The sequence below is a fragment of the Trachemys scripta genome, chromosome 2, assembly GCF_013100865.1.
Source record: "Trachemys scripta elegans isolate TJP31775 chromosome 2, CAS_Tse_1.0, whole genome shotgun sequence".
Lineage (NCBI taxonomy): Eukaryota > Metazoa > Chordata > Testudines > Emydidae > Trachemys > Trachemys scripta.
Window position 1 is genome coordinate 214,981,656 of NC_048299.1, and position 20,586 is coordinate 215,002,241.

Here is a 20,586-nt window from a genome sequence, read left to right on the forward strand (position 1 = left end):
GCAAAACAAAAGAGCCCCAAACCACAGAGTGGTGGCCCTTTAAGTGTGGGACCCCTATATAGAACCCCTAAGTGGGCCTTAACTGGGGGTGTCAAACTCATTCGGTAAACAGGGCTGAATTCCACTTTCAGTTATGGTTTGTGGGCCCAGGCAGAAATTTAGTACTACATAATTTCCCATCATCCACAGCAGAATGTCTATTGATGTCAATGGGAGGTTTGCACAGAAATCAAGAATAGAATCAGGTCTTTATATAGAAACAAGTTTTAGTCACTGTTCTTAATACTTTATTGGTACATTCAGTATCACTGAGTTGGAAAATGTGCACTCCACCCCATTTAGGCCACTCCTGTTTTCACCTTTTGTTTCTCTTCCTTTCTGCACCCTTGTTTCTTGGTTTCTCAACTTCTTCTTTGTCTTTGTGTTTGTCTTGGTCTCCCTCTCTGCATTTCCTTCCCTGTAGCAATGCTCACCCTCCAGGCTTCATTCCCACCGTCATCTCCATTCCCTCTGCTAAAATGACCAGCAATGCAATAGTTCATACTGACAATAAAGTGTTATTTTAGCAGAGATTCCAATGAGCTGAATAGGGGACAAAGGAGTTCATGCCTTTGTTTTAGGCTGTCTACAGACTCAGAAAGACAACATTGTATTGGTTTACGCTAGGTTCACATTTGGAAGGTTTTCTTTGTACCCACAAGGCTAGAAACTTACTTTTATAGCTTTAAATGAATGATGAGATTCTGCACAACCTGAATAAGTCACAAGGGACACACACATACATCAGGTGGGCGAGATCTAGCCTGCAATCTCTATGTTTGAAACTATTGCCTATAGCCAAATCCAACACTATCCAAACAATTGTTCCTTTGAGGTGTAACTTTAAAACTATTGAATATTTTTTCATTGTTACACATCCTCTACAACTCCCATTTCTAGCAAGGATTGGAAGTGTAAAAATACCTTGAGAAAGGGAGTTCTCATGGTATTTGTAATCTAACTAGAAGCAGGACATACGGTAAATTTCAAGAGCCCATGTTCTCATGAGTTCCAGTCAAGAGGTCTGGATGTGCTTCAGGTAAGTGGGGATAAAATTTTGCATGCTTATTTAAACCAAACAAAAGTATTCTGAGTTTTCCTCCTGGCTACTGCTTGTTTACATTGCTAGCCAAATAGTTGATTGGTTTAAGAGTTGTGTAAATAGTTTTTCCATATGAAGGGAACTTGGTGTAAGCACAAAGGAATGGAGTGAATATGATGCAGCTTTTGCCTTAACTTTATCTTTCTTGATTTTTATAGTGCTTTTATATCTTAGCCTTTACAGTAATATGTATATAGTACACCTTGCCATATATAAATCAAACCCCATCTTAGGGAGAGAAGACAGGAAAAAAAGTCACTTCTAGCTGCATTTTTACTTAAATCTGCTCTGAATTAGAAGTAGCTTTTATCAGTACAGGTAGTTTTAGTTTTATAATAGCCAAGGCACGCATCACCTGATTGCAATGCACAGAGTAACTTCTGGGCATGACATCACAGTTACTGGGAAAACTGCACCTCTGACTTCCTGCATGTGCCCCCTAATATTTAAGGCCTCAGGCTCTCTCTTCTATTGGGATGGAATCCTACAATTCTCCTACTGTCAGACTAGGTGCTGGGTTGCAATCCCTGGTATATCAAGTGTGATCACTTCAGCAGGTCTGAGGTATGTTCAGACCCTGTTGTTCTGTTCTCTCCAGGGCAATGGCAGTAGTCATCAGTAAGGCTACATTTTAATTTTTAGTAAAAGTCATGGATGGGTCGTGGGCAGTAAACAAAAATTCACAGCCCATGACCTGTCCATAATTTCTACTATATACCTCTGACTAAATCCTGGGGGAAGTGGGGGATGCCTGGGGATCCCGCTCATGCTGGGGGGGCCGGGGAGGCGCAGGCAACAGCATGCAACCCAGGACCCCTGTTGGTGCAGGAGGGAGGGCAGACGGTGGCATGCAGCCCAGGGCCTCTGCTGGTGCTGGGTGTGGGGGGGTGGCAGGGCTGGCAGAGTTTGGGTGTGTGGGGGGGCAGGGGATTGGGGCATGGGATGGGGTGAGGCGGGCTCTGGGTGGTGCTTACCTGGGGGGCTCCCTGGAAGCAGCGTCATCCCCCTTGCTTTGCTCCTAGGCGGACGCGTGGCCAGGCCGCTTTGCACGCTGCCTCCACCCAGAATGCCGGCTTCACAGCTCCCATTGGCCAGGAACCATGACGAATGGGAGCTGCGGGATTGGCAGCTGCAGGCAGAGGCAGCACGCAGAGCTTTCTGGTCACGCCTCCGCCTAGGAGCTGAGCGAGGGGGATATCACCACTTCTGGACCTGGGAAGTCCCAATTCTCTGGACCCACACTCTGGACCTGGGAAATCCCAATTCCTTCAAATTCCTCCACCCACCTGTCTGTTTTTGTCTCTCTAGAAAGCTGCTCACCATTGACTTCCCCTTCGCAGTAATCAATACACTTTTTAATAGTGTGTAACCCTTTGATCTGGTAACTTCAACTCTCACAAAAGAAAGTTTATAACAGGAGCCAGACTCTCTGAAGCTAACAGTTTGTCTTTGAAATGTGTACCTAGATGTACTTATTTGTATGTACCTAGATGTTCTCTGTACCGTTGAGTGTACCTAGATGTTCTTATTTGGGGAGTCACTGTGTGCTCCCCTATTTGTTCTTCCCACAGCCCCTATTGAATTCAAGCATTATGGTAGATCATAAACATTCCACTACCCCAATACAAGTTACAGGGGCTCTCACAATAGCAAGGGGACACATCAATGTTCTTAGATTTTTACATACCAGCTTCTACAATAGTCAGCCTCATTTCTGTCGTACCTAGCTAGTGACATCCCTTACACTTCATTTTCCAGAGCCTGTGAAGAGCTGTCTAGGGATCCAGTGTCTGCATGAGATAAATGGGAAGTAGCATAGGCTGAGTAGACCAGAAGAAACAGTTACTTGACCCTGTGACCTATATATCATCTCCCCCTGACCACACAGATTACTCAACAAGATAAAACAACCCAAAAGCGTATTGTATTTCCCATAGAGTGTTCTTGCCAGGTACTGCCAAAAGAGCTATGTTGTCAGGGAAGTAGGCCTCACCAGGGGCCAAAACAAGACCTCTGTGCCCATCCACCAAATCAACCAGGTTTTGGAGATGGGCTCCGCCACTTTGTCCTTGGGAGGGCAAACCCTCAGCTCCCCATGGAATGATGTTAGAAGATCTGCATAAAGGGTTCCTTCTGGACATTTCCCCTGCATTGAGCCTCTTCAAATGGGAGGGGATGAGCTGTTCTTGAATGTGTATGTAATATCAGCTGGGGAACAAAAATAATCCATCGGGTACAATATATTTTTTGTGAGCTGAACCTCAAGAGTATGATCAGGAGTATTCAATTGTGTAATAAAATGAAGATTAAGATGGTAGCACATAGTCACCTAAGGGCTCATGAAACAGAAAATGTTCAATCAGTAATTAAGAAGCAAGAATTAGATTTCATTTTGTGGTCTTACTTCCTTATGTTTTCTTTTCTTCCTCCAATAAAAGTATAGAAGCTCGGAAGGAGAGAGAAGTGACAAGGCTAGAGCTTGCTCTTTTGATATAAGAAAACACAAGCTGAAAAATTTCCACAGCATCTCTAAATGATCCTAAAATTCTAAAACTCAATCATCTGGCTTTTCTTATGGTCAATAACTTTTCAAAAATAATATCAATGGTACATCAGTGCCCTAGGGTCTATTTTCTGGAGTTGTTGTTATGAACATATTTAGTTTTTCCAAGTACTCCCACACTTGCTTTTTAATAAACAGGAAGTGCAGATGATAAAATAAAAAAGCTAATTGCTCAGACTTTTTTTGTTAAGGGAAGATTTTTAAAAGCTATTCACCTGAACTATTTTTGAGTCCTCGATCTAATTCAATTTATCTTACTTATAAGAACATAAGAATGGCCATACTGGGTCAGACCAAAGGTCCATCCAGCCCAGTATCCTGTCTACCGACAGTGGCCAATGCCAGGTGCCCCAGAGGGAGTGAACCTAACAGATCTACAGTCCATTCTCTCTAGGACTTATTTCCACTGATATAAGAGCTCTTGTTATTTTCTTTAAGCCCTTTGACTAGCATTAAGAACTTGCCTATTTCTCCCTGCTTACTGCAATTGTCTTTTTCTTAACTAACTCTCTATTCTTTTTCGGTTGCCTCCTTCCTTTTCTCTTTATGGCTTAGGATTTTGGGGGGCTTTTTTGTTTGTTTGTTTTTAAACCAAAATCTTTGAACAGTCTTTCATTAAGCCACATCGTCTTTTTCTTGTATACTTCTTTTTTAGAAGAATTGTTATCTGTTGAATATTGATTGTGTCTTTTAGGATCTGTTGTATTAATTTAAATAGACTATATGGGCTAAAGCTGTTAACATAACCCAGTCACCGTCCAACATTTAACAGTTTTCAATAAGGTTTGGGGTCTGGTGCACAGAGACCTCAGCCTGCTTTGTGCCATGGCAAACACACCATTAAAATCCTTTTTTGACCTTTTATTAAAGATACAGAAAAGAAGAAGAACAGTTAAAGTGCAACATATTACATAAGTCATTCATTTTAACAACACTCCTTGTTCCTTTTCCTTTTATCTGGAGAAAATTTTTAGAAGGACAAGCCCCTTGTTTGACAGTCTCTTAGATGCTCTTAAAGATAGTAATAACACTCCTTTTGTGGGAAAGAGAAGTTCGTTGAGATGGGCTGGAGCTGTTTTTGTTGCTGTTAAGGTCTGATCCCATTTCCTAAGGTGACAAAACAAGGCAAACACAAAAAGGGAAAGGAAAAAAACAGCAAAGACGCAAGATGCTGCGTATGTCTCTGGTGTTCACGCTTACCCACAACCTTACTTCTGGAGAAACACAGGCCCAATACATGGCCCAATCAGCCACTGTCAGACCTGGCAAATTCGTACCAGCACTGGGCTATTCAGGGTGTTGTTTTTAGTTGCCTCTTTCTGTTCACAGTCTTACAACAACATTGCAAAATATGCAGTCTTGGCCATTTAACCAGACTCTTATCAGACAGAAGGAAAAAAGGAGAGAGAGAGAAAATAAAAGAAATAAGGATGGAGAAAGAAAAGTCACATGGCGGGAGGGGAGAGAAAGACAAAGTCTCATAACCCAACTGTTGTTTGGGATTCATCTGCAGCTAATAGAGGTGGTGATGTCATCTGGACCCCTCACTCTGGCCCAGTCTGGGCAGGATATCTCTCAGGATTAGGATGAAGATGGCAGGAGATCCCAGGAGGTGTTGGGGATGGCTGCCTTGATGGTGAAGCTCGTTCTTGTAGCCATTTTTCCCCCCCAAAGTCTCTTTCTTTAAAGATGAAAAGAAGTGATGGGTGGATCCCATTATTAATTATTATTATTATGCCCTCATTTTGTCTTCTGGTTAGGCCTAATATCTGATACACCAATTTTGGTTCTTAAATTTCCAGTCCCACATTTCCTTGTTTACCAAGTTTTATCTTAACATAATCCTTGAGTTATATCAATTTTCCTTTTTTGTTTGGACTAATTCAGTCTGTCTCCCCTTTGTACCTTTCCCCACCAACATTTGTTGTTGTAGATTATTCTAATATCCTATGAACTTTCACTTACTTTTTACAGCTGCGGTCACAATTAGGGTAAATTTGTAGGCCAAGTTATCACAATAGATCCCACAGCCTCTTTTCACTTTAGTGGATTTCAATACTTCCTCCTTTAGTGAGGTTCAAAAGAGGGGTCAAATTCTGACTCTCTGACTGCATGAGCATGAATCCCAGCCACCATCCCACTGCTCAGGGAAGTGGAATCTTGGGGCTGGATCAACCTCAGGGAATGGCCACAGAGTTTTTGCAGCCAGATAGCCCTCTCCATGACATATAGAGCAATTAATTATCTGGGGAGTGATGCCTCCTTCAACATGGCCACATAGCTGATGAGATCTCCCCAGTTGAATAAGAATTGGGAACAGAGTCAGAGACCTGAGTGGCCTTCTTGTAGTAATAGTAGAACTGGACCCAGCTGACAACTCTGAAATGGAACTTTAACACAGCAATTGGTCTCATTGGACCAAAGAGCTACCCTACAGGGCATTCAGGGTCTAAGGAGAGAGCTCATGGCCCCTACAGTCCCCCTACTCCAACTCCTCCAGCCACCTAATATTGTTTTGAAAAAGTTCTGTCTGAGCCCTCCACTGAGCCACTGTGGGCCTAAACTACATGACTACTAAGCAGCTACTCCACAGCATAATCTTATAGTCCCCAACTGTCTGGAGCAGGAGTCTGGTTGATGCATAGCTCCTCACAGGAGGAGCGCAGAATCTCTGTATCCATATGATTTGGGCCTAAATGTCTTGATTTCTCACAGTTCTTCTCTAGAATCTGGACATTATTAGGGCAGCAGGATTTATACCACCCCTTTGTTAAATTATCAGCTGCTACAGAAGGAAGGTTCTTTCCTGACTGACATTGCCTATCCAAGCTGAGTATGGACAATGTGCCATCTTACCTATTTTTTCCTATATTTAGGGGCCCTATACATGTAGTTGGGATATTTCAGATTTTTTTGTCAACTTTTTTCTGATGCAAAGAACAAGTCATTCATAAAGGAGAAGAATATTCCTCATTCTTTAGAAAATGCTTGTAGAATTAAAAGAACACACTAAATATATTGTAGCTGACAGGTTGAGGATATCTCAAAATGAGACAGATTGCACTAATTTATATGTAAAATGATTGGTAGTGACCCATCTCAAGAAGAGAATTCTTTACTATTCCAGTCGCCACTGCAAATGCGAGGCACAAGAAATATCATTCACTACCTGATTATCCTCCTCATTTTGTAGCTTTGCTGCTTCACAAATGACCCATGAAACATGGTAGTCAAAATCAATAACATTCCTATAGTATTCAGATTCTAGTTGATTCATAAAGCTCAACAGATGCCAATACAATTTGCATATAAACAAATGGCCTTGCAAAACTGGTCTAAAAACCATATGGCAGTGTTATTCATTGTTCAGTCCTCTAGGCTTCGTAAATTAGGAAGGCATCTAGCAATCTGTTTGGCATCATCAAGTCCTCAACTCAGTTATGCAAACTACATTTAGAGCCACCAGAGATCTAAATTATCCTTTAATATTTTGGATGCCCATGGCTGTCTCACATTGATAATGAAAAATACCTCTGGTCCCTCATAAATCTGTTATCACCGCTATTGTAGATTTTTATTAGAAATGCTGGATCTGAATGTGGAGTTTATAGGCAAAGTTTTTCATGCCATAGAAGTGAATCCCTCATTTTATATTTCTGACACCAATTCTCTTTTGATCAAAGATAGAGACAGAAAGTAGGAGCATAATCCCTCACCCCATACTCAAAAAGTCTAATCTGATGCCCCTGCATTGATACAACACCACTCATAAATGGCTTTTCTGATCTGTTCCCAAATATCTGCATTGATGGTGCCTTCATTTGAAAGTCTCTTCCATTGGCAGATTCCTCGTATTGTTAATTTTTGTTTTTTGTAATGCACATCAAATAGTTTGGGGTTTTTTTGGGTTATTGTTAAACTTTAAAACATCATTCCTCTTTTTACCTCCATCTGTGTGAACTCGGCAGACTTCCACCTTATACATTTAACCTTTTCAGTCATCTTTCATATGTTTCACCTTCTAACCTTGTACCCTTTTTGTTTCTCTCTGTATTGTCTATGTTTTCTTGTATTCTCACAAAACAAGCAAACACAGCTCATGACTCCAAAACCTAGCTTTTTGTACTAAAGACATCTGCTGACTTGTATTTAGATAAGCAACATAACAAACTTCAAAACAAGATTCTCAGCTTTGAGCTGTTTAGTGAAGCAAAGTCTCAATCCAAAAGGGAGTGAAACAAAAGATACCAATACTGAAGGAAGTCTCTCACAGGAATGAACAGTTGATCTTACCCCAGGGGAGCAAGGTTGACACTTTTCACTGCACTAGCCACCCAAGCCTCTGTTGACTGGGTGCAGCCTTCTTCCTACTGACCTATTTAAAGGCTTTCTCCATTTCCAAGCTCCCCACTTCCACATGAACATTGCTACACTTTACTAGAGAAACTGAGGAAAGGGGATTTAGGACCACTGGTCTCTACCATCCTTCAGAAGTACACACACAGCATTTCCAGGAATGTTCACATTAGCATGAATAAAATGTTACTCTCTAATCACTGTATAACAAAAATGATAATTTTTAAAAAGCATTTTTGTCCTCACTTTCTAATGTAAACAACACTTCTAGGCAGAACCCCATCTTCCCCTAAGTTCTGAACATATTAGCCAAGTATTTTCCTGCTGAGGGTTGCTAAGCAACAACCCACAACTGAGTCCTTCTCAACAGGTGTTTCAAATGTCCCTTTCCTGCTGCTGAAGCATCATGTGGAGTTTGGCATCCAAACAAAAAAGAACACAGTTTGAATTTAAAAAACTCTTGGAAAAGGTGAAACAATGGGTGTAGAAGCTTCTCATTCCATGCTGAACCCTGTCCCCCTGTAAAAAGCAACAGAGGGTCCTGTGGCACCTTTAAGACTAACAGAAGTATTGGGAGCATAAGCTTTCGTGGGTGAGAACCTCACTTCTTCAGATTCAAGTAATGGAAATCTCCAGAGGCAGGTATAAATCAGTATGGAGATAACGAGGTTAGTTCAATCAGGGAGGGTGAGGTGCTCTGCTAGCAGTTGAGGTGTGAACACAAGGGAGGAGAAACTGCTTCTGTAGTTGGATAGCCATTCACAGTCTTTGTTTAATCCTGATCTGATGGTGTCAAATTTGCAAATGAACTGGAGCTCAGCAGTTTCTCTTTGGAGTCTGGTCCTGAAGTTTTTTTGCTGTAAGATGGCTACCTTTCCATCTGCTATTGTGTGGCCAGGGAGGTTGAAGTGTTCACCCTCTATGCTGAGGAGAATGTTGGATAGAGCTGGTGAGAAGAGCTTTACAGTCTTTTGTGCAAAGCGCAGGCATTGAGCATCTTTGCTTGTATACTGTAGGTTCTTAATAATCATGTCAACTTTGCCTTAGGTAACAAGACAAGGTTACTTCAGCATTTGTTGCATTCCAGGGAATAGTGCAAATACTGAGGTAATTTTATTTAAGACAATTGGAAGTGACTATTGTAGTTGTGACAACAACTTACCTTCTTATTTTATGTCACATATTTTCCCACAGTGCAATATGTGGCCATGGACAAAGTATTGTCTGCATAACATATAGGGAGGTAGGCTGGTGGTAACCTGGGGTTGCTGTCTATTATGCATAAACCTTCATTTTACTGTTACTTCATTCTTCCATCATTCCACCTTACCCTTTCCCCTGCTGTTTGCCACTGTTGTGTGGCACTGTTATTGTAAACTTTGAGCTCTACAGGGCAGGGACTATTGTCTTAGATGTGTTTGTACAGCACCTAGCACCATGGGACCTTGATCAGGATCTGTGTGTGTGTGTGTGTCTACACTGGGCTGGGAGCAAGTCTCCCAGCATGGGTAGACAGACTCACACTAGCAGGGCTCAAGCTAGCATACTAAAAATAACAATGTGGATGTTCTGGCTGGAGCAAAAGTTTGGGCTCTCAAGTTTGCCTTATCCCCTTGGTTCAAAGTCCAAGCTCCAGGCTGAACTAGAATGTTCATGTTGCTACTTTTAGCATACTAGCCTGAGCCCTGCTAGTGCAGATCTATCTTCCCATGCTGGTGTGCTCGGTCCCAGCTGCAGTGTAGATACACCCTAGGAGCTATTGTAACAGTCAAAATCAGTCTGAGGCCAAGCATTTCAAATGTGGTTATTAAAAGGAGGCCATATCACATTCTCTTCTTCCATGTTCTAATATACCTATTAATATATCTCAGTGTATTGTTCACTCCTCCTATTGGGCTCCCTGAAAGTGGCACAATGAGATCATGCCCCAGTTTCCTTCCCCACTTTTTCTCTTGGCGCTTCCCTATGATATTGTTATTTTCTAATCACATTCTCATACTTTGAACTTCTGCATTTCCCTCTCTGTGTATAACCTTGTTTTAAAAGCAAAACCTCATCCTGCAAATATTAGGCCAGGTCCTAACATTCTCACAGGTCCTTCAGACAATTCTCTCCCCTCCCCTGTTTATTATCCTTCCTGAAATTTAAACGATAAAGATTCAGTTATTTTGCACACACAACACTAGGTTTTTTAAGTTACTTATTGTGACTGCATGCTTCTCTCACCTACATTTCACAACACAAAGTCTTCATGCTTTGTACCAAATAAATAAACCTACATGTACAACCTACTTAACAAGACTGTTCAAAAAGATGGCTTTTGCCAATGCAACCCAAAATTTATCCCATGCATCATTGTAGAATTGTTCCCTATAGTACATTTTCTAATAACTTTTCCAGCCTATTTAAATGATTCAAATGGTGGTGCTTTCAGTACTTCTTTTTGTGAGCAATTCCAAAGGCTGATAGACCTTACCATAGAATAGTTTTTTCCATTATTCAGCCTGAATTGCCCTTTGCTTAGTTTCATCCCATCACTCCTAATTGTATTCCTTTTTACCAACAGTTTCTTTCCCTCATTGGTATCTACAGCATTCCAATAATTACAGATTGATTCTAGTTATGCGGTGTAATACCTTATTCCAAAGTAGTTCATTTGAGTTTGAGCAAATTCATCTTTGGATTACTCCATTACACTGGATTACATAGGGGAAATTAACTGAAATGTGTTTCAGCAGGGATGAATTTGGCCCAGTAAGCTTAGCCTAGCAAATTGCTGACAGACCGGGTACTCTGATTGTGTGCAAGTATATGAAGGCTATAAATACAGAGGAGGGAGAGAATTGGTTATATTGGTAAAAGGGAGTATAACTAGGAGTGATGGGATGAAATTAAACAAAAAGCAATTTAGGTTGGATATCAGAACAAATTACTTAATAGCAACAGCTAAAGTCTTTGGAACTGATCACCAAGAGGAGTAATGAAAGCTTCCCTCATCTGAACTATTTAAAGTAGGCTGGACAAAGCAATTAGAGATGTACCATCAGGAACAAGTCTACAGTAGTGGAAGGTGGCATGCAGATTATCTAATGGATCTGTGCTAGCTCTAATATCTGTGATTCATGTTGACAATATGTCCAGTATAGAGAAAAATGTTAAAGAAACAGTTAAAAGTTGGCAAACTGGTAATATGAACAGTAGAGGTTTCACGGTGTCTCATCTTCAAAGTAGTTCAGCAACAACAATTCTATTTCGTTGTAGTTACAGTACACGTACGTTCTACAGACATTGCCAAAGTCTTTTCACAACTTCCATATCTTCCTGGCTCTATGCATATCAGGGGTCCAAGATGTTTTAAGCAGACAGCATTGGAAACTGCAGTACCAACATACTATGTGCAAATTACAAAACATGCCCAATCAAAGAATAGCCCAGAGGAGAGGCAGTAGGATCCAATATGTAGGACACTGGACTGGGACTTCTAGGGCCTGCATTCTATTCCTGGGACTGAAATACAGTACAGCAAGCGATTTCACTTCAGTGCCTCCCGTTTCCTCTACCATCCTTTGTCTGTCTTGTCCATTTAGCCTGTAAGCTCACTATGCATCTGTACAGCACCTAGCACAAAGGGGTGCCAGACTTGGATGGAGTGTTGAGGTTCTACCATAATACAACGTTACCATTTCAGTGAAGAAGTGTTGCAATAGTAAGTATTTTTGTTGCACTTTTATAGGATGTTGCAGCTGAGATTTCAATGTCTTTTCAACTATTAAGTGACTTCGTCTCTCGGTATTCCTGTGAGGTAAGGACATTATTATTCCCATTTAAAGATGGGGTGACAGCAAGACAGAGAAATTAAGTGCTCAATTTTGGCAGTTGCTAACTGTCCTGCAGAGAGGTTCTGCAAAGCTGCCCTGACCTATGTGAAGCAGTGGGAGGGATTGCATGTTACAGCTCCCAGATCTGCAGGGGAAGTGCATTCACAGTATTATCCCTTAAGAAGGTGCAGTGAGCAATCTTCTCTACAGACTGATGTAGGGGAGAGGACATGAACATGGCCCCACCCCCTTTGGGGAGGCTTCTACCAGAAAGTACTAAAGGGCACCAGAAAGGAGCAGTCCTTGACCTGGGAGAATACAAAGATGGCACTTATGCCCAGGCCTTGTGCAGTGGGCACTAAGGATCAGGCCTTCTGATATTACAGTCAAATAGGTTTATGCATTATTGAAAGAATATGGTTCCTCTGGTGCATAATAAAATCTTGTAACCTTGATGTAATTGGCTGGAAACACCAACACCTATTACCTCATCCATACATGAACTAGGAGAGCCTGTTAGCAGGAGAAGAGATTTTCCCACTTCGAGAACTAAAGCCGACCCAAACCCCATCTGACCAGCCAGTCCACCATGAAAGGGAACCCATTCTCCCTCTGACCAACAACCCTGGGGCTGCAGAATGCTTTGCCCTCACTGAATGGCTTCAGGATAACCCATCTTCTGCTTAAAAGATTTCTGAATTTCAGGGAGCTGGTGTAATCAAACTGGAAGGAAGCAAGATCTAGGCATGCTGGGAGAAGGGCGAGAAAAGAGGGTAAGGCAGAAGGAGGAAGCAGAAAAAAGACTTCACTAGTCAAGCAGTCCAAAAAAATATAGGGATGTATTTATATATCCAGCAGAACAGCTAAATATTTTGCAGTTTTGCATGGAGTGTATGTTATATAATGGGTTTTCAACCTTTTTCTTGCTGAGGCCCCACTCAACATGCTATAAAAACTCCAGGTCCCAGTGGGGGCAGAAGGGGGGTACTCAGGGCTCTGGCCGGGGGGGACCGTTGGGCATAGGCATAGTTTGACTTCTATTTTGGGGGAGGGGTGAGGCAAGGGCTGGCGGACTTGGGCCAGCTCCGCAGAGCAGGTCCAGGGAGGGAGTGCCACCTCCACCCCCTAACTCACTTCAGCAGACCACCCACCTGTCTGGGTTATGGGGGCTGCAACCAAAAAATATAACTCAAAGGGGAGACTCAGCTCAAAAAGTTTGAAAACCAACACCATTGTGCCCCCCCCAACTCTGCCCATGGGCTCAGGGCTTCTGACCACAGGGAGCGCCAGGGCTCAGGCTTCAGTCCCACGTGGCTCCCAGCTTCAGTGTGGGGGCGGGGATGGGGGACCACTGGGACTCCTGGTTTAGGGGGAGGGGTATCACCGGCTTCAGCCCTGCATCGCTCCCGGCTTTGGGAGGTGTGTGTGTGTGGGGGGCGCAGCGCTGTAATGAGAGATTTTGCTCTGAATGTTCTGAGATACCTTGCAGCACCTTAATAGAGGCTTACAGATAAATCTTGGAGGGGATTTAAAAACCACTGTAAAATTCACTTCTCCCAATTAACATAATTAGGGCAATGACAGTATCAGGACATTTCGGTTTGCATAAAACAATAATTAATTTTAAGGTTAAGGCTCTAAATAAACAGAAATTGATGATAGTTTAAATTTAGAAAATCCAACATGGCAGATCAAAATGGTGGAGACAGGAATGACATAGTTTAAATTTAGAGAGTGGAAAATTCCAGAAGGTTCCAGCAACTCAGAGGGAGGAGCTCTGCTATCTAAAAATAGGTTAGAGGGAGGAGATTTCACCCAAGATGGTGTCAGGGGGAGGAGCTCTTTATCTAAAAATAGGTATGATGTAATAGGAAGGTCAGGCTAATAAATTATGTTATATTAAACAATCAGTATATAAGGCCGATACCTAGCAGTCTGAGTGTAGTGGTAGATTTAGGGTGTCTGGAAGAGCAGAAGTGGCAAGACATCCGAGGAAGAGAATGCTACCTGAAAAGAAACGAAGAAGGAAAGCAGCAGCAAAGGCGGAACTTTCCTGAGAGCAGCAGCAGAACTCTGAGGTTGCCTTCCTGCCAGCAGCTAAGGCCAGCAGCAATCACTGCTACAAAGGCAGTGGCTTCTAAGGCAGCAGCACCAGCTCCAGGGAAACAGCAACATCCATCATCTCCAGGCACTGACATGGTCATCCTTAACATTGACAGAGCAGAAGGACTCTCAGACGAGTCATAGGGAATTTGGGTACCAGTGTAAGTCTGATCTTCTTTCTACCTATTATTTGAGAGAGCCTGGGTGTGTCTGTTAATAACATTGGATGCCTGCTTCTGAATGAGATCTCCCCTACCCATCCTGTGACTGGCTGATCACCACTCATCATCGTCATGTTCCCATTACACCTCTGGCGTTTAGGGCAGCAACGAAGCTCCTCCACTCCTATCTGTTTCTGGCAAGTCTTTCAATGGTTCCCCAGCTGTGCCCCAGGCTTTTCAGCTCGGCTTCCACAGCTCTTCGCCATGTTGTTTTCAGGTGGCCTCATTTTCACTTGCCTTCAGGTGTCCTCCTTGTTGCTACTCTGGTCACCACTCACAGGATGTTAGATATTAAATGTTAGGTATTAAATGTTAAATGTTTAGTGTTAAGTATTAATGTTAGTGTTACGTAAATGTTTTCTTTTTAATCTGTGAATATGATGATGGTTTCTCATGTGTATATAGAGGCCGCGTATACTACATTGTATTAAGTACAGGGTTAGATTGTAACACTAAGATTAAAACCCTTTGTGTATGCAGAATCTTTATATGCATGTTACAGAGAATACACTAGTTTCAATGTATGTGTTAAGTATTTTATGTAGTCTGTGTCTTATTTTGCTGCAACACTTTATTGTATTATTCTTAAATGTAATTCTATTGTGTTTTATTAAATCCTATGTATCTTTTCTTGCTTTATTAAACTCTCGGTATTTTTTTTATTTCTGTTAAATTTTTTTTGTTTTCGAAGAATTTCTGCTTGTGTGTGTCAATCCTTGAGCAGAAGGCTGTATCCGTGTCCTTTCAGGGGTTAGCAAGACTAGCTTACTCTGGGGAGCCTTCTGCGTGTTGGAGACAAGCCCCCTGGTAACACCCTGACAATTCATTTAGTGCGGGCCACAACCTTGTTACCCTTTAGTTAAATTATAAGCACTATCATAGGCTAACATAATTAGCAGGCTTGTGTTCAAGGTACTAAGAGCCCCACGCAAATGTGTAGGTAACATAATTGGCATCTAAAATTTAGGGTAACACCATCAGCTTCAATCCTGCACCGCTCCCGGCTTTGAGGGGGGGTGGGGGTTGCCGGCTTCAGCCCCATGCCATTCCCAGCTTCAGCCCTTCAGGGGGGCAACCAGGACTCCCAGCTTCAGCCCCATAGGGGATGCTGGGGCTTGGGGCACCCAATTTCAGCCACAGGGCCCTGCAGCCCCCTTGAAAGGGTTCACAGACCCCCAGCTGGCTGCGGACCCCCAATTGAGAACGTTATATTGTTATATAATATACCTCTATTTCTTGTGGCAGAGGTTTTTATTTAAGTGGGTGCTTATATTTAGATGCTCAAGACAATATTCTGCCTTCCAAATCAGCAATCCAATTTTCAGTCATGCTGAGCACATATCAGCTCCCACGGTGGGTGCAATGCCAGTTAAGTTTTCTAATTCTTCAGCTCTTGTATGGTTTTGTGAATGTGTCTTTTTAGCTCCCATTATTTAAATGTAAACTTTCCTGGTTTGGTATTCTTGCGGGACTTAATTACCTAACTACCTTAATTATTGTCACTTGCCAATACTTCAAGGGCTTAGTCCAATTTTTTGCATCATTCCCTGCAGGTGGGTAGGACAAATATTTATATGGGGCCTACTCTTTTTTAAAGACTCTTGAAGGCTTTGTCTGCAAGTGATTCAACTCTGGCAAGTCCAATTTCCCTAAAGCAAGTTATTTCACATCTTCCAATGTCAATGCTACATGACTGTGAATCTCACCTAAATATGCTGTAATTTGTAAAACAATAATTGGGAAACAGAGTTAATAAAAAACACATTGACTCTTGAAACGCTTAGTTATCTGGTACATCATGGTACAAGAATGCTAAGATTTATCTGATGCCTAGGTATCATTGTCTCTTTGTAATTGTCCAATATCCCTCCTCATTCACAACAGTCACATAAATAAATAACAATTGATCATGTCACTTATTGTAGCCGGTGAGTTTTTAATATCAGGCATTTTTTTGTTGGTGAAGATCAATTAATTTGGGTTGGATGAAATGTGATTCATTATGTCTGAGTCATGATTACTTCTGGATGAACTATTCAAATCACTATGGGTCTCTCTTGTGTGGCATTGTCACTATTTATAGAACAAATATGCAATAAGCTTGCACAACTCGCCAAATCTTCCTGATTAGATAATATGCATATCTCTACACCCAAACCCTTACATATTAGAAGTCCTAGCACTTCCTACCATCCCACTTTCACTGCCAGCATAAGGGCCAGGCAAAATTGCAATCCTTCGGCCTTGTGTGCCCCATCTGGGGTTGTGCAGCTCCATCCAACAACTTCCCTACCACTTTTTGGAGGGCTGTGCAAACAAGGCAAAAAAATGACCCTCAGAAAGCAAGACATACATATTAAAAAGTATTACCACGTAGGAAACAGCTTTGAGAATTAAAAATGGGCATCAAAAGAAATTCATGTTAGGGTATGTCCATTTGTGCAAATAGCCTCAATGTACAGTATCTAACACTACCCAGGTCTTATCCAGCATCTGAAAGTGTTATATACAATGTGACACATGTATGTTAGCTGCATTAATCAACAGTTGGGACTTTCATACATGTATGTGCTAACATTTGAATTCTATAACAAATAATTGTACCCTGAAGCTGTTTTAACTTGTTCTGAGGATTGAACAAGCCTCCACTTGCCCTCAGAATTGGGCACACACAGAAAAGCATCCTTAAGTCACCTTCACCTACTGGTCTTGTGCCACTGGTCTCTGCTGGCTCTAAGGATTTGGCCCAATATGGCTGTATCTTTATTTGAGATAGACAATGCACATATAAAAAAAGAGTTGCTTTGTCTACTGCACTTCATGTTGATTACAGTACAACTTGCTGCTGCAGCCCAATGTCCCAACTCCATTGTTTTCTCCTTAGGTGTGGGATGTCCTGGCCAGGAGAAAACTAATTAATTGGGAATATTGTAAAAATTATCAGTTTTTCACTAATTATTTTCTCTTTTTAATCTTACAAATCTAGGACCCTACCAGCTAAATAGCCTACTATATTAATCTCTTGTGTATCACTAATTTAAAACCTTGCTTATTCTATTTACTTGAGTTACCTTATTCAATTTTCAGTGTTATTTATTTGTAACTGACCCTCCTGTTTTGTTTCCTAACTGCATTTGCTTAGTCACATACCAGTTTATTAGTCTCACTCTCAAAAATACAAGGGACAAGAAATATAACTGAAAAATGGCATCTTAAGATCAGAAATATCACTGTTTTGCATTGCTAACTCGTGCCTATTTACAAGACGTTTAACATACTGGTGGAGTTGTAGCATTACAACAAATGATACTCAATAGAGCAATTAATGTCTTTTTTTCTCCCGCATCACAGACAGAAAATGAAAAACAAATGACAATGAAAATTAATGTGATCTCTATTTTTTAAAAGTTAAAACACCTTAACAATCATTTCTTCAGCTTGAATTGACAGTGCCGTAAATTGTAGCCATTATTTTTCTCTGAAAAATAAAACCAAGTGAAAGACATCTGTGAAAGCCAGCGGGAAACACAAAGCAAAAGCATATAGATGTCCAGAATTACAAAGAGTATACATTTATTCTATCATCTTGTGACACGGAAGAAAACCTTATTTATGGCCATCAAAGGTATGTGTTGAAACATCCCAGAATAAAAAGCTTCATGCAATATGACAGTTGAAGGTTTTTTCAATTTTATGTCAGGCCTGTGAATAAAGCTAGACAGAAAACACTTAAGATCTCCAGCTGTCCACAGTTCAGGTACAACATGGACAGCAGAAATGCCAGTGTCCCATACACCGGATTGCCTCAAACCTGTTTTGAAAGGACCATATCTGGGAGTTTGAGGGTCGTGTATTCCGTATGCCCAAACTTTGTCCCCATTCTGACTAAGCAAATAAGTAGGTGTGAACATGAGGAACTAACGTAAAATCAACAACTCAGTTCTTGAGGACGTAGTTTATTCTACAAACTATTTTTCCAGTTCATATGGATTCCCAAATCACTGTCAGATGGAAAAGATTTAAGATCCACTTTTGAACCAGAAGCGTTTAAGTGGATGGCTTTAAACTCTCATTACCAGTCTCTGGAATGTTATTTTGATGCAGTAATGATGACTACTTAAAATATGATCATCATTAAGGTTTGTATATGCACATATATTATTCCCACATTAAAGTCTGTTGCTGTATAGAAGCTGGAACATTAAAATATAATCTGTATGCAGAACACATACAAATAGTGCCTTGAAAACTCTAAGCCTTAAAATGGCTATATTTTTATTCTGAGTTGCTTTATATTTTTCCATATTTTGTGCCAATTATAATATTCTTCACTTATATAGTACCTTTCAGCAGAGAATCTCAAAGTGCTGGACTAGCAATAATGAATTAAATATCATCATAGCCTCATACTACACAAAAGTAATATTTCTTCCATTTTACAAATGGGACAGGTTCAGTGACTTACTCAAAGATTAGAATTAGACTCCAGGTGTCCTAACTCCCAATTCTGTGCCTTTACCCCAGAAGTGGGTAACCTAATCCTAAACTAAACTCCATATTCCCCAAATGACCAGTGGATAAACTCCGTTTGCCCACATTTTCCCTTGGCTGCACTACTGCTTGACCCCTGTCAGGAATGAAGGTCTCCAGCTGGCCTGGGATCAGCTAGCTAACCACAGCTGAAACCCTTCATTGGCCAGGTCGCCTGATTTTCAGCATCGCCAGGACTGCTCTTAAACCCAGTAGTAGGGCTCTTAAACCCAGTGGCTGCTCAATGTTTATGCTGCAGGTGCGAGTGCACCTGTGCCTCCCCATTCTCATGCTCAGCCTTGCTCCAGTCCTGTTCTTGCCTAGTTTTCAGACCCTGCTCGGTTTCCGAGTCCTGGTTCCTGACTGCCTTGGCTCTGAGCACTAGGCCTGACCACCCATTCCCTGCTCCATGACAACCCCTACTTACCCCTAACATTTCTATTAATTTGTATATATATTTCTGACTTTAGCTTGCTGTAAAAAAACATACTTTTTGTTTAGCAAATAGAGCTAAAAGTTAATTTCCAATTCCATGTGACTGCTTCAAGAGCTTCTGGGCTGCTCTGTGTGTGAGGTCAGAATGCAATTTGAAAGCTACTATTATAGAAACACTTCAGAAGAGTTGATGCTAAGCAACGTGACCAAAAAGTATAACTTATTTGTCTTGTATTCTATTAAACTTTTAATTATTTACACGACTCCTTTAAATTCTTACTTCACTTGAGGCCATTGGCATCCTGTTATTAAATTCAGATGAATAGATTATTTGGAAAAATGGTTTTGTTCTCTTTTGCCTTTGGGTGGGTGGGAAGTCTCATAATTATTCCATGAAATATATATGTGATCTGCATTGTTTTCCACTTTTAGAACCTTTTGTTCACAGCAAAATTCCCTTTTCTCCACTATGGCCTTGAATTTCATGAGGATTTTAACCACTGACCATGGAAGGAAGACAAGCCCCTTTGTACACCCCTTCTCATTTAGGTACCCACATAGCCCAGTGACATTAGAAATGATTATGTTTTCTTTCTAGTTTTTCTGAGAAGCCTTCCATCCCCCACTTTAGAAATTTGTAATTACATTTAATTCACATATTACAGAGAGAGAGAGCGCATCATGGTCTATAAGGGGTAGGCGCTGACAATTAAATGGAAAGGGACCTAGTTCCTCTAGTGCATCTGAGGAGCACACAGCAGAACTCAGGACAGCAAGAAGCATAGGTGGCTTTAAGTTTATAAGCCATTTTTGCACATCTCTGCTCCTAGGCTATTTGTGTGCTGAGAGCCCAGGAACCGCTGAGTCAAGGGAAGCCCTAGCTACTACCCTTTTACCTAGCTACACACTATTATTAAAGGCTAATATTAATATTAAAAAGGCTAATATGATTCTGGGGAATATTAACAGGAGTGTTGTGTGTGAGACACAGAAGGCAATTGTCCCACTCTACTTAGCATTGGTGAGCCCCAAGATGGAGTGTTGTGTATAGTTCTGGGTGCCGAACATTAAAAAAGATGTGGACAAATTGGAAAGAGTCCAGAGGAGAGTAACAAAAATGATCAAAGATTTAGAAACCCTGACCTATGAGGAAAGGTTGAAAAAACTGGACATGTAAGTCTTGATAAAAGAAGGCGGAGGGGAGGCCTGATAACAGTCTTCCAATACGTTAAGGGTTGTTGTAAAGAAGATAGTGATTATCCAGGGCCGGCTCTAACTTTTTTGCTGCCCCAAGCAGCAAAAAAAAGTGACGCCCCCCGAATCCCCGCCGAGCGCCGTGCCACGCCACCCCCCCCATAGCGCCGCCCCCCCCCGCCGAGCACCGCACCGCCAGAGCATGCCCCCCCGCTGAAACAACCC